Source organism: Myxine glutinosa, chromosome 4 (assembly GCF_964187855.1).
Source record: "Myxine glutinosa chromosome 4, kmMyxGlut1.1, whole genome shotgun sequence".
NCBI classification, from domain to species: domain Eukaryota; kingdom Metazoa; phylum Chordata; class Myxini; order Myxiniformes; family Myxinidae; genus Myxine; species Myxine glutinosa.
This window is the reverse complement of record NC_136264.1, coordinates 156,706,480-156,719,526: the sequence shown is the minus strand read 5'-3', so window position 1 is coordinate 156,719,526 and position 13,047 is coordinate 156,706,480.

Sequence of the window (13,047 nt, the reverse complement as noted above, 5' to 3'; positions counted from 1 at the left end):
CAACTCATGGATCTCCCTCTGCCTCCTGCTCAAACATGCCTCCTTCTCACCTCTCTCTACACAATTTTTCACTCCAAATGTGACACATGCACACTCAAACACAATCTCATTCATCTTTCTCAATCTATCTTCCACCCTTCTTTTCAACCTCTGAAGCGCCCCACACACCACTCCATCCATTCTCTCCCATACTCCCCTTTCTCCCATACCTGGCATTTCACTCTCCTCCTCACATCCTTTCCCTGCTGAAGTACAACCCCAGGACATACAACACTGTGGCTTGCTACCTGGCTGTTTCTCCCGGTCGTCTTCCGTGTCCCATTTTCAAAGGAACGGTGTTGCTGTACCTCCTCCTCACCCACCTTACGCACACAACCCATCCGGCTCTGATGGATATGCAATCCTCTCACCGACTCAAACTCACATCCACACCCACACTTCTCTCGAACCTGCCATGCCTCCTCACACACACCATCACACCATAGACCAACATCTCCCACACGATCACTCCCACACACTTTCTGGGCCTGATGGATCCTCAGCCATCTGATGGATCCGAACTCGCATCCACACTGGCACCTCACCAGACCTGCATCCACAATCCGTTCTCGCTTGTCAAAATCAGTATGGGGTCATTATCCGTTTTATCTGTCCATTTGGGCCCTTCTTCCGCCCCACCTCTCGGAGAGCCCTTGGGGTGTTCTCCAGTTTTACCAACACTGTGCATTATGGGTGCCACACAAGCCAAACCATAAAGCTTGGCAAAATGGCTTACAAGGCCACCTGTCCCCGATGCTGTCTCTCCAGCGTCACCAGCCTATTCCTGGTCGCCACCCAGTCTTTCCTGGGAGTCACTGGTAGCACCAGCACAAATATAATTTCAAAACACACCTGGTCACAAGTGTGCCTCACTGACCGGGTCCTCAGACGAGGTCCTCAGCATCATCCCGTTTCGGCCCTTCCACCTCGACACACCATTCACACATCTCCATTTCTCTTCCGCACCCAGTCACTACCCCTTCAGGCTGAAATGAACCACCACCCACAACCTCAACCTACACCGTTAGACAGACGTGCCTCCATAAACTTCCTCCATATCCAAAGTGAGCCTTTCAAGGCAACGCTGGCCACTCTGTCACACATCCTCCTTCTTTCTGTCCCACACACTCCAAGCCTAGCAAGAAATGCAGAAAAGGAATTGTGTATATATGTATATATTGTCGCGCGAATCCCCCAAGGTTAACACCAGGGAACGTGGAAGACTGAACGGCTTTAATTGAGGCAACGACCAAATACGGATTTTGCTATAAAAGCATGGGAGAAAGAAGGGAAGAAGAAGAAGCGGAAGCGATTACCTTTCGCCCCGACGGCAACTCAAACGAAACCCGAGTTCAATGCACAAAAAGAAACACGTTTATTTCGGAACCCGAGAACATTGGAACGCGACGGAAGATAAATAACGGTCCTCAATCGGGATCCCGCACACCTCACTTCAGAAATGAACAAAGGACTGAATTACGAAAATAAATGTCTCGTCATGTAATGTTCTGTGGGGTGCGGCCTTATCTGTCAGTAGTGCAGTGTCCTCCGTCCAACACGGCTCCGAGCTCCGGCACGAAGGAACCCTCCGTCCACCTCACTGGCACGCTTTGCCAGGCCCCACGCGGCCCGCACCGCTCCAAGCTCCGAGTCGATTGCACACGAGGCCCCAGCACCACTCCAAGCTCCGAAAGCACCGAGAAGGACCGCTCCAAGCACCACGCACCACGAAGAATGCGATCTTCAATCCCAGCGCAGAGAGCACACGCACAAAGGGTCGATCTGCACACGAAGGGCGATGGGTCCAGCGCGAAGAGGCAAGAGAGAGCCAAGAGCGAAGAGAGCCAAGAAGTCGTACAGCGCCAAGAGACAAAATGTCGTCCAGCGCGTCCTTTTGTCACCTCCCGTTTGACGTCAAGTCCTGCTCGCCCCCAATCAGAGCCTCGTCTCTCGACCTCTCAAAGGTTCTCAATGCGCTGGTCCTTTCTCATAGGGCAAGTGCTTCCCGCCACCATGTCACGCCACCCTCGTGGCCAACCACCAGTCCTTCCCTTCCTTCCAATCACGGGGCAGTTCTCTGTTCCTCCTATGGACCAATCAACAGTCCTCCTGGGCGTGGTTCCCAGCCTGCCACGAGGCTGGTTGCAAGGCCAGCTGGTGGTGTGGCTGGCTGCGGCCCCATCAGCAGTGTCCCGGCCTGGCTCCTGCCCGTTTTCTTCCAAGGTCATTGTAAGGGAAGGGAACTAATTAATGTGTGCACTAAGGACTGATCTAAGTGTTTGTATGTGTGCGTTGCCAAAAGGGACACAGGTTTGACGACAGAGGGGACGACGAACAAAGGAATCTTATCCATAATCCCTGCACTATTTAGCACGCCCTGCTCCCTCATTGCGGGGGCATCAATACAGCTTGTACCGACAAACCGGACTGAACATAGAACTTATTCCAGGGAGATTCCCTATCACGACAGTCGAAGCATGTTACCTATATGGATCTACCTGGCTCTAGATATTGCTCTACCCAAATTCATAACAATATATATATATATTTATATATATATATATATATATATATATATAATTATTATTAATTTTTTTTGAAACAGGAATCAAATTCCTGCGAGGGGCTAAGTGTGAAAAAATTCTGACTCAATGCGGGGCTCGAACCACGGACCTCCGTTGATAACGCGTCAACAGCCCACTGCGCTATTGAGCCAGCCACAATCTCCTCAGAACTTTTCCACACTTAACACTGCAAGCTTTATCATGGCCGATGTCTTACATGCCTGCTAAGCAGACCCCGAATGTTAGCGTAAGTATATGCATGCGTATGTATGTGTGAATAAGTAGAAATGCATTGAAGATTAATTCAAATACAATTTTTAGAAACAGGAATCAAATTCCTGCGAGGGGCTAAGTGTGAAAAAATTCTGACTCAATGCGGGGCTCGAACCACGGACCTCCATTGATAACGCGTCAATGTTTTATGATGTGATGTGTTGTGATGTGTTGGTATAATTTATGTACATGACGTCAGTGCCATGTCATAAGGTTAGTGTGCTTCTTTAGTTAAATTTAACATTCCTGACTGCAAACCTCCTAATTCGAGGACGACATCAGAGAATTAGGAATTAGGAGGTTTGCTTATTAGGATTTTAGGATTAGGAGGTTTTCTCATAAAGAATTAGGAGGTTTGCAGTCAGGAATGTTAAATTTAACTAAAGAAGCACACTAACATTATGACACGGCACTGACATTTTAGTCCGGTTTGTCGGTATAAGCTGTATTGATGCCCCCGCAACGAGGGAACAGGGCGTGCTAAATAGGGCAGGGATTATGGATAAGATTCCTTTGTTCGTCGTCCCCTCTGTCGTCAAAAAAATATATATATATATTTTTATATATATACACACACACAGATTGAACCCCCTAACTTGACTGGGAAGCAAGGCACAGATAGAGTCTCACCCCAGCAATTGCTGCACAACCTGTTAGCAACAAGTGTCACCTGCCACACTGACACATTGTCTCTGCCCTGCTCATAAAGAATTAGGAGGTTTGCAGTCAGGAATGTTAAATTTAACTAAAGAAGCACACTAACCTTATGACACGGCACTGACGTCATGTACATAAATTATACCAACACATCACCTCATTGAACACATCACAACACATCACATCATAAAACATTGAAGTTACTCGGGAAAAGTCTCGTGAAGCAAAAGTCCGTTGCTTCAATTGAATGGCATCGTATTGCAAAGAGTCAAAACACTTTCCCCTTTTCATAAATTTCCAAAACCAAAAGCATGACCATTTCAGCATTTGGGGGGAATTTCGGGATTTGGGGGGAATTTCGGGATTTGTGGGGAATTTCAGGATTTGGGGAGGGGGTACAAATTCATTAAAGGGCTCTTTTGATATCCGATAAGAATCTGAACTGCTGTTTGGAGACTACTTGTGAGTTGAATGTGTAGTCAGAAGTAACAGTAGTTCTCACGTTTCATATTCAGTATTGTCAAGTCATTGTCATAAACCTTTTTTGAAATCTGGAGGGAGGCACTTACCCGCCCATTGCACCACCACTTCCGTCATCCTAGAGCTTGACCTGTATTCGGGTAGCATCAGGAATCTCCCACTTCGAGGATGAATGTGTGACTGGCTGGAAACTATATCGAAAAGGACCAACAACTGTACCTGGTTCCGCTGATAGTCAGGGCCCTTAGGGATATTTTGGGGCCGTTTGGTTCAAATTCTTCCAAAAGCACCAAATTTGGCCCAGATGTTGCCCATGCCATACTCTTTCGATTTTTGACGGGCGCCCCCCCCCCTGGGGGCCCCATATTGGCGAAATACTAAATGGCCGCCACCCGGATTAGAGGAAAATCAGTTAAATAACCAAAAGGGTTGGAATCATGTATGATACCACTTTTCAGGGGTTTTCGAGGTCGAGGAATCCAATTATGATGTTATTTTGATGATTCGAGGTCAAGGTCAACCCTCAAGGTCATCTTAAAGGTCATTTTTGAGTCAAACATGTCGGTTTTTGAGTTTTTTTGTCAAGATTTACGTGAGGTTCACCATTTTATGTTTCTGGGTTTGGGTAATCGAACTCTGACCTTATTTTTGACAATTAGAGGAAATATTTACATTTCTATTTCCTAATTTTCAGGCATATGCAGTTCATCAGTCTAATTACAAAGGTACGGATTTTGATGTTTTATGAACTGTATGCCATATCCTTGTGTTTAATTTTTGTGCGATCATGATCCGGGTTCATGTATACATGATTGTATACATGTCATAAATATGACGTCATAGGTCATGTGACCTGGCGGCCATATTGGATTTTATGAAAACCTTAAAAATGGATCCCTGCCTTCATTTTTCGATCGATTCATTTTGAACTTTGACCACGTATAGTACGCCATGTGATTGGATGCATATCCTAATTATGACGTCATAGGTCAGGTGACATAGCGGGATGGACCGGTATGGTCCCCGGATCATACCGCCCTTGGCGCCCATCAAAAATCGAAAGAGTATGGCATGGGCAACATCTGCGCCAAATTTGATGCTTTTGGAAGAATTTGAACCAAAATATCCCTAAGGGCCCTGACTATGATGTACGACCTGATTATTAGCATTACTATCTCCTTTCGCTGATTAGATTATTACCTCAATGTTGGGAGTAAAAAATATTCAACTCCCCAACGTCTGTTTAAAGTCGTGACTTCTATCAAACTTCTCACCAAGAAAGATGGTTCACCCATTGCGAGACGTGATGATGTAAGCTGAGATGGCAGAATTGATTGCTTTATCTTATTTTTTGTTTCAGCGGCACAGCTGTCCGATAAATGATTCCACCATTACCAACATTGCAAGGAACAAGCACGAAATCATTTCTGATTCTGTTGTGCCATACTCCATGTTGCAGTTTCTTGGCAATGATTACACTGGGTGGTTTACCATTTTCTTCCCAGCAGTAGTTATGGCAGTAATTTGGCCATGGTACTGGCTATAGCTCACCTACTCTTTGTGGAGGACACCTTGGGATCTTTAACATTCACCAATTAATGTCGGTAGATGGAACACCCAGTTTAAGGTTCATCTGAGGGACACTGATGAATCACGGAGCCTGTGAAACAACGGGATGACAGTTTGTAGCTGGGTCAGGATTCGAACCCAAGCCTCAGGACCATCCGGCCAGCTTTGAAATAATATACATTTGGAAAGTCCCCACAAACAGGTCTAAAGAACCAGAAGAGATTATACAAAAACAAAATGTGAACGGCTTGGCACTCATCCACGTCTAAAAGGGTCTAGAATCTAGATGTCGAACAAATAATGCACCTGCAGTACGTTGTGACGTATAGCTTACATGTAGTACGTCACAGCATACAGCATGTGCCTTATAGTAGTGCAGTTTTCTCATACTCACCTTTCCCTTCATTGCTAGCTCCTCTCGTACCTTCCCACCTGAGCCCTCTCTCCTCCCTCGTCTGTAATGTATGGCTCCCCCACAACGCAATGACAGATTATTAAAACAGAATTAGAGCTCTTGCTGCGAATTTCTCCACCGAGACTGCGGGTTAGTGCACGAGGGGAAATGAAAAGGGCGGGAAACAGTGTGGTTATCGGAGGGTGAACTGATGGGAGGTCTGTATGCATACAAAAGACCCCCCTGCCGCCCCCACGCCGCCGCCCCCCACCAAAAATAGCCAACGTTTCATTCCAGGCAACTTGAAAGAGAAAGTTGTGCCAATGACAAGCGTCATGTGTCTTGCCCTGTGTGCACGCTCTGCTGATCACGTGTTGCAGGTGCTGCTCGAGATCGCTCCGTCCGCGGAGCGCGGTGCGCCGAGGGACGCGAGCTGAAACCGCCATGACAAGCGGCTCCCCAAGTTCATACTAACAACGTGCCGTTAACACTCGATGATCGCTTGCACGAACGCTCTAATCCTAGTTATATCCGTGCTTTTCCATGAGCGCCATGTTCATGGCTCAAAGCTCAACTGATGTAGGGGAACGGGGTAATATGGACCCCTTACATCGCACTTTATACCTGCCCTGGAATACATGAGCTATGTGTCATGGATGTGACGCAGGAAGGTGTGCAAAGATGTACGCGTATTTAATAAGTATGTAATAAGTAAACGCAATACCTTCGGGTAAGCACTCTTCTCAAGCCTGGTGTTGGCTTGACGGTAAGGTGGCCGACCTAACGACCTAACTACCAAAACTACCAAAGTAACAGGTTACTACCGAGGTTGGCAAAATGAGTACCAGCTTACTGGTAACAGGGGGGCACTGCATCAGCGACCCAGCCGCACTTCCAGAAAATGATGCAATGAGCAGCCACAGGCTGCGTACCAAACAACAACGATTGTTCTTCTCTAATTAATTTAATTACTTGCAAGTAAAACGTCCACGATCAATCGTCAGCAATACGTTTATAGCATCATTACACTGAGGCACCACTGTGCCGCTGATGCAGTGTCCCAGTAGATGAATAAATCGTATACAAATGACCCCAATAAGGATAATAGAAGTTTTCTTTGGTAATTAAAAAGTGTGGATTCTTCTTCTTCCAAGATTCGGAGTTCTTCCAAGCAAGCAAGAACAATAAGGTCATGTGATGACGTTACCATCATCGCAAGCAGGAAGAATGAGCAAAAATCACCACAAATGTAATAAAGTAATTAAAACAATTGTTTTAAATAAAAGAAATGCTTTCATGTCGGGCCATATGATCATCCTCCTTTCCTTTCCGCAATTTGAATGTTCTCAATTTATATTCCCCGTACATAATAGCCGGCGAAGCCGGTGTTGTGAATAAACGCGTACGTATTATGTTGAAAAGCCAGATTTTGCTGGATCCTTTGAGAATTTCGAAGCTTTGACGCACCAAGTCGCTCCATGGAGGCCGCCATCTTGCGGATGCGGAAGTATGCATAAAAAAAATTGCGAAAAAGTTCAATAGAGGCTTTGGCTTCGCCGGCTCATTGCGGCTTTGCAGTAGGGTCATATTAAATAGACGGTCCCACAAAGCGGGAATAAGGCTTCAGGTGGTTTGCAAGTATTGCTGTTGATGTATAGAGGGGTTGCCTTTAGGGCCATATATGATTAAAATGCCATACTCACGGTCTCTGCTATTTGCACTACTGAGCTTTACTATACACCTGCTGAGACCAAGTAGTTCCTTCCGTTCTCCTACAATTCCTCTCCATGTGCTGTGGTGCAACCGATTGTTGTCATCTCATCGTAGTTTTACCTTTGTCCTATTTTGTCTGTTGATCCATTACCGCCTCTCGTTCTGCTCTTACATGAGCCTCTGTACTTGTGGAAATGTAAATAAACTAGAGAGTCAATAGAACACCTTACCCAGCACAGTCTCGAGAAACAACGACAATGGCAGGGCCTGCGAGTGGCAAATTTGATTGGTCATGATGATGTAAAATGCAGTAATATTTTGTCCAAGTACTGCTATATGGGAGGGTTTATTGCTAAAAACATGATTCGTGTTCTATAGTGTTCAAGTATATAATTCAAGTGAAATAAAATAAAGATTTTTAAAATCGTTGAAAAAAAATTCAGAATTTTACCGCCATTGAAACAATGTCTTTTACACCACCTTATTTAACATGTTGCATTCGTTTTTCATGCCTGTTGTTTGTGTCCTTTATGACGTTCCTATAAACAGTATGTTTCCAGTTTGGAATGATTTTCAATTTTTGTTTGACTGTCAGACAGACAGACAGATGCAATTGCTATTACTCGAGTGTGCATGTGCACTCGAGACCTGATGCTATACAATTTGCCAAGTTCAGAGACAAAGTATGCGAAACTGCAGATTTGGGTACGATTCATGTTCCGATTTGTGTGCTAGTGTTCAAATTATAACATTCATTTGAAATTAATTTGTTCCTCGACCATAAATTGTTTGTAGAACATACAAAGTGAACCAATTAATGAACCCCGCTTTTCGCTTCAAGTGCGCGGTGTGATAAATAAGGAAAACTACAACAACACTCAGTACAGAGCATACCTCCGCCAGACTGACCAGTCTACGTTTTCTATCCCACTGATAGGCCAGATCTGCATCCGGACCTGACCTAAAATCGAATCGGCTTGTTCTTGTCTCCTAGCCAACTAATTCCCCAGGTTTTGGCATACCTCGTCTACAACCTTTTGAAATATCGTGCTGTATATCGTTTTTGGCCCTATCATTCAATGGTGAAGAATCACTTGTAATTAAAAAAAACCCTCATATCCGGATCCATGTTCAGATCTTCAGGAAAATTGAATCGATCCGTCCTTGTCACACCCCAAACCTGTCCACCAAGTTTCGTCCAAATCCGTCCATAACTTTTTGAGATATCTTGCTATGTATCGGTTTTGTCGTATCTCTCAATGGTGACGATCTTCACTTAAAAATGTCTCGAATCTGGATACGGATCCGGATCTTCATCAAAATCGAATAATTTTTTCCTTGTGAAATACCCAACCTCTACCCCAAATTTCGTCCGAATCCGTCAACAACGTTTTGACATATCCTGTTTACAAACAAACAGACAGAAAGAAAGATAGGGGTGAAAGTATAAGCTCCAACCACCTTCGGTGGTGGAGGTAATGAGGCTTATTGAGCACCTTTACAAGCTGAAACATACTCTGCACCTCAAGGTAAACTTCCCTTGATGGTAACAACTCATGATCCATGCTAAAAGTCTGTTTTTGACGTCTCTGCTATTGGTCAAAGACCAAAAGTCTGTTGGTCAAAGATCACAATGACTTTGTGATCTTTGATGTTCACCAATGAACAATGGGCTGGCGGGGTGGTCTGGAGGTACACAGTCACCTTTAGATTGTCAGAGCCTGGGTTCCAATCTCACCCCAGATACTTAGGGTTGACTTGACATTCAAACTTAGGCTTGACAACTCAACGGTCATAGTGCCAGCCAGGTACATGTACAAGGTAAGGATCAACCTGGGAAGAGATAGCGTTTTGTGTATGCGGAAGAAACAAATAGGAGAGAAAAAGATGATAAACTCCATGACGGATAGATATCTACTGGAAGTTCATTCCATGATAGTTCCGTTTTTAACGATCTGTTTTTTTGCCAACATCCTTGTGGATGCTCCACAAAGGTCTACCCACACGAGGTTATGCGAAAAGAGCTGCCCACCCACCCCAATAGCATCAATTGCCCACAAAGTTAGTGCCAAATAACAAAAAGTTATAAACGTAGGACACACAGAAGTGCAAGCGCTGGAGAGCAGACCATGGTCAGCAGCAAATTGTTCCCACTTTTTTTTTGCTTCTTTCTTATGTTTTTTTTTTTTTTTTTACATATTTCAGCCCGAGAAGTGTGGCGGCTGCAGTGAGGCGCGATTTAATCTTATGCGTCATTAGCCACCCAGTGGTGAGCTGGCCCTGACGATTCATCATCCACGCTTAATAAACATAATGATGACATAAGCTGTGATTCCGGCCGAAATTTCCATCCGAAAGAGATGGAGGAAAAATAGGACGTGGGCTTAGAAGAATGTGTGAGTTTGCGGTCGTACCTGAGCGATGGTGTTTGCGTGTATTAAAGGGTACTGTAGAAGTAAAATGGGCAGCATGGAGAGTGGCATTGATGGTGGTGAAGTGGTGAAAGTTTGTCAGGAATGCAAACTGTGCTCATGATGTGCCCTTGGTGTATTTCATCGCTTCTTCAGTTGTACAGATTACGTATTCCAACACCCATGTCAAACCTCCCGTCAAGCTCAAATAGGAAATGCAGGACATGGAGGATCGTTCTTGTACGCCAAGAATTACATACATTTTTCTTCCAATTTCATTGAAAGAGGCCGATTATTTCACCATCATCTAATGCTGTGAATCTTTAAGATGTGTTCACTTGAAGTGTAATCTCTCTTTCTCTATCTGTCTCTCTCCCTCTCCTTCTCCTCTATCTTCTCTGTCTCCTTTGTCTCCTTTGTCTCCTCTCTCTGTCTCTCTCTGTCTCATTTGTCTCCTGTCTCTCTCCACTCTCTCCGTCTCCTTTGTCTCCTTTCTCTGTCTCTCTCTCTCTCTCTGTCTCATTTGTCTCCTGTCTCTCTCCACTCTCTCCTCTCTCTCTGTCTCCTCTGTCTCTCCTCTATCTCTCCTCTGTCTCCTCTCTCTCTCTCTCTCTCCTCGGTCTCCTCTCTCTCTCCTCGGTCTCCTCTCTCTCTCCTCTGTCTGCTCTCTCTCCTCTGTCTCCTTTCTCTCTCGTTTGTCTCCCCTCTCTCTCTCTCTCCTCTGTCTCCTCTGTCTCCTCTCTCTCTCTCTCCTCTGTCTCTTCTCTCTATCCTCTCTCTCTCTCCTCTGTCTCCTCTCTCTCCTCTGTCTCCTCTCTCTCCTCTGTCTCCCCTCTGTCTCCTCTCTCTCTCCTCTCTCTCCTCTCTCTCTCCCTCTCTCTCCTCTCTCCTCTCTCTTTCTCCTCTCTCTCCTCTCTCTCTCTCTCGTCTCTCTCCTCTCCCTCTCTCTGTCTCCTCTCTCTCTCTCTCTGTCTCTTCTCCTTCTCTCTCTCTCTGTCTCTCTCCTTTGTCTCCTCTCTTTCCTATGTCTCCACTCTCTCTCCTCTGTCTCTCTCTCTCTCGTGCGCCCCTGCTGGGACGTTGGTGAGTCGTGCATGGGTGTGGCAATCATGGTGGCTGTGTGCGTTGAGCTGAGTGCTGTGTTGTGTTGGTGGTCTTTCCTATACCCACTCCACTCCCTTTGTGTCTTGTACGTGTTTGTGCAGTTTTCCCCGTGTTTTCCTTTCTTTGTCGAGACAAGAGAAAGAGAAAGAGAAAGAGAGAGAGAGAGAGAGAGAGAGAGAGCAGCTATTTGGAGACATTGGCGGTAGGCCTTCCCCGTTCTGGGCGATAAAATGTGTTTTTTGTTTTTTTTCTCTCTTCGTCGTTAATCCTGCATCTTGCCGAAGTATAGACGCTTCACTTTAAATCATATTTATTTTCTTTCGTTTGGTTTAATTATTATTACCTTTTTCTTTTTAATCTCCTCAACCCGAGTTGTTCGGGTAAAACGGAGTTCTTTTGTTCTAGTTATGGCTACGACACGTTTGCAGCAAGACGCTGCGTTCGAATCGTTAACCCGCAAACATGCTCTAGTTTGTGTCCCTCCTGAAGGGATTCCGACCGAAGAGATCGTCTTGGCGGTTGGAGAGGTTATCGGAATCGAACATGTACGTGCTGCGTCACGTATGAACCAGAAGGTAGTGGTTTTCGTTGCGGATGAGCATCTACTTCACGATGTCGTGAGTTCTGGATTAACCACAGAGAGTGGTCACTTGGTTATGGCCTCCCCGATGGATGTCCCTGCAATGAAAATAATTGTCTCAAATTGTCCTCCCTTCGTGTCCAATGAAAAACTCGTGTCGGTTTTGTCTCGATATGGTACAATCGTTTCGAGAATCTCGATGATCCCCCTTGGGTGCCGCCATGAAAAAGCGAAGCACGTGATGAGCTTTCGATGGCAGCTTCACATGGTTCTTCCAGACCGTGGGGATGATACGGGTTTAAAGGTTTAATTTAAGATTAAAATTGATGACCGTGATTATCAAATATATGCTTCATCAGCGACCTTAACATGTTTTCTCTGTGGGGCGTTTGTGCATTTAAAGAGATTTTGTCCGAAAGCTGCTTGTTCAAAGTGTGGGGAATCAGGACACGTTGATCAAGATTGTAAAACGGTTAACAACCCACTACCTCGTGTGGTGGAGGAGGTGACACCCAGTGTCTCAAATGTTTCCGCTGACACTGTGTCTTTACAGAGTGAGGAAGGTAAAGAGGATTTTGTGACTGTGGCAAAAAAACGTAGAGCCTCCGCTCCTCGTGGCCCCACTGGTACCCCCAAAGTAGTTGTACTGGATACGAGTGGTGCAGTACCCGAGGAACCTCAAGATAGTGAGAAAAAAGATGGATTACCTTCCAATGATTGAATTTTAATCCAAAGTGCACAAGGTGGTACGGTTCCATCAAATAGTTGTACAAATGAAGGGTTTATTATTATTGATGAGACGTTGGTTGAATGTAAGGAGATATCACCATCGTCATCATCATCACCACCACTGCCTGAGCCTCAACAAAGTAGTGCGTCAATCCTTCCCAATGTTCCCACTGCAACAAATGATCAGAATACAGTTTGTGTGGCCCCGACGGAGGTGGCGGTGCCCGACATAGTTGTACAAGAGGGTGGTGTAACAGCCCCATCTCATGTCGAGGTAGACCTCCCCAGACCAAAGACCAGTCTATAAACGAGTTGGTAAAGGTCCAAACTGAAATGTACGAACCTGGTGGAATGCTATCTGGGCTGTCTGCTTCAGATGATGACATGGAGGTGACTGAGCCGTCACAGTCGTCATCTGAACAGTTACAAATACCCCCCGAGGTCATTGTGACCTTTCTAAACGAGACATTTAGGCAGCGAAATGTCATGATTCAAAAACATTTTCCTGACTTGCTTTCCTTCATGCAGACTGCA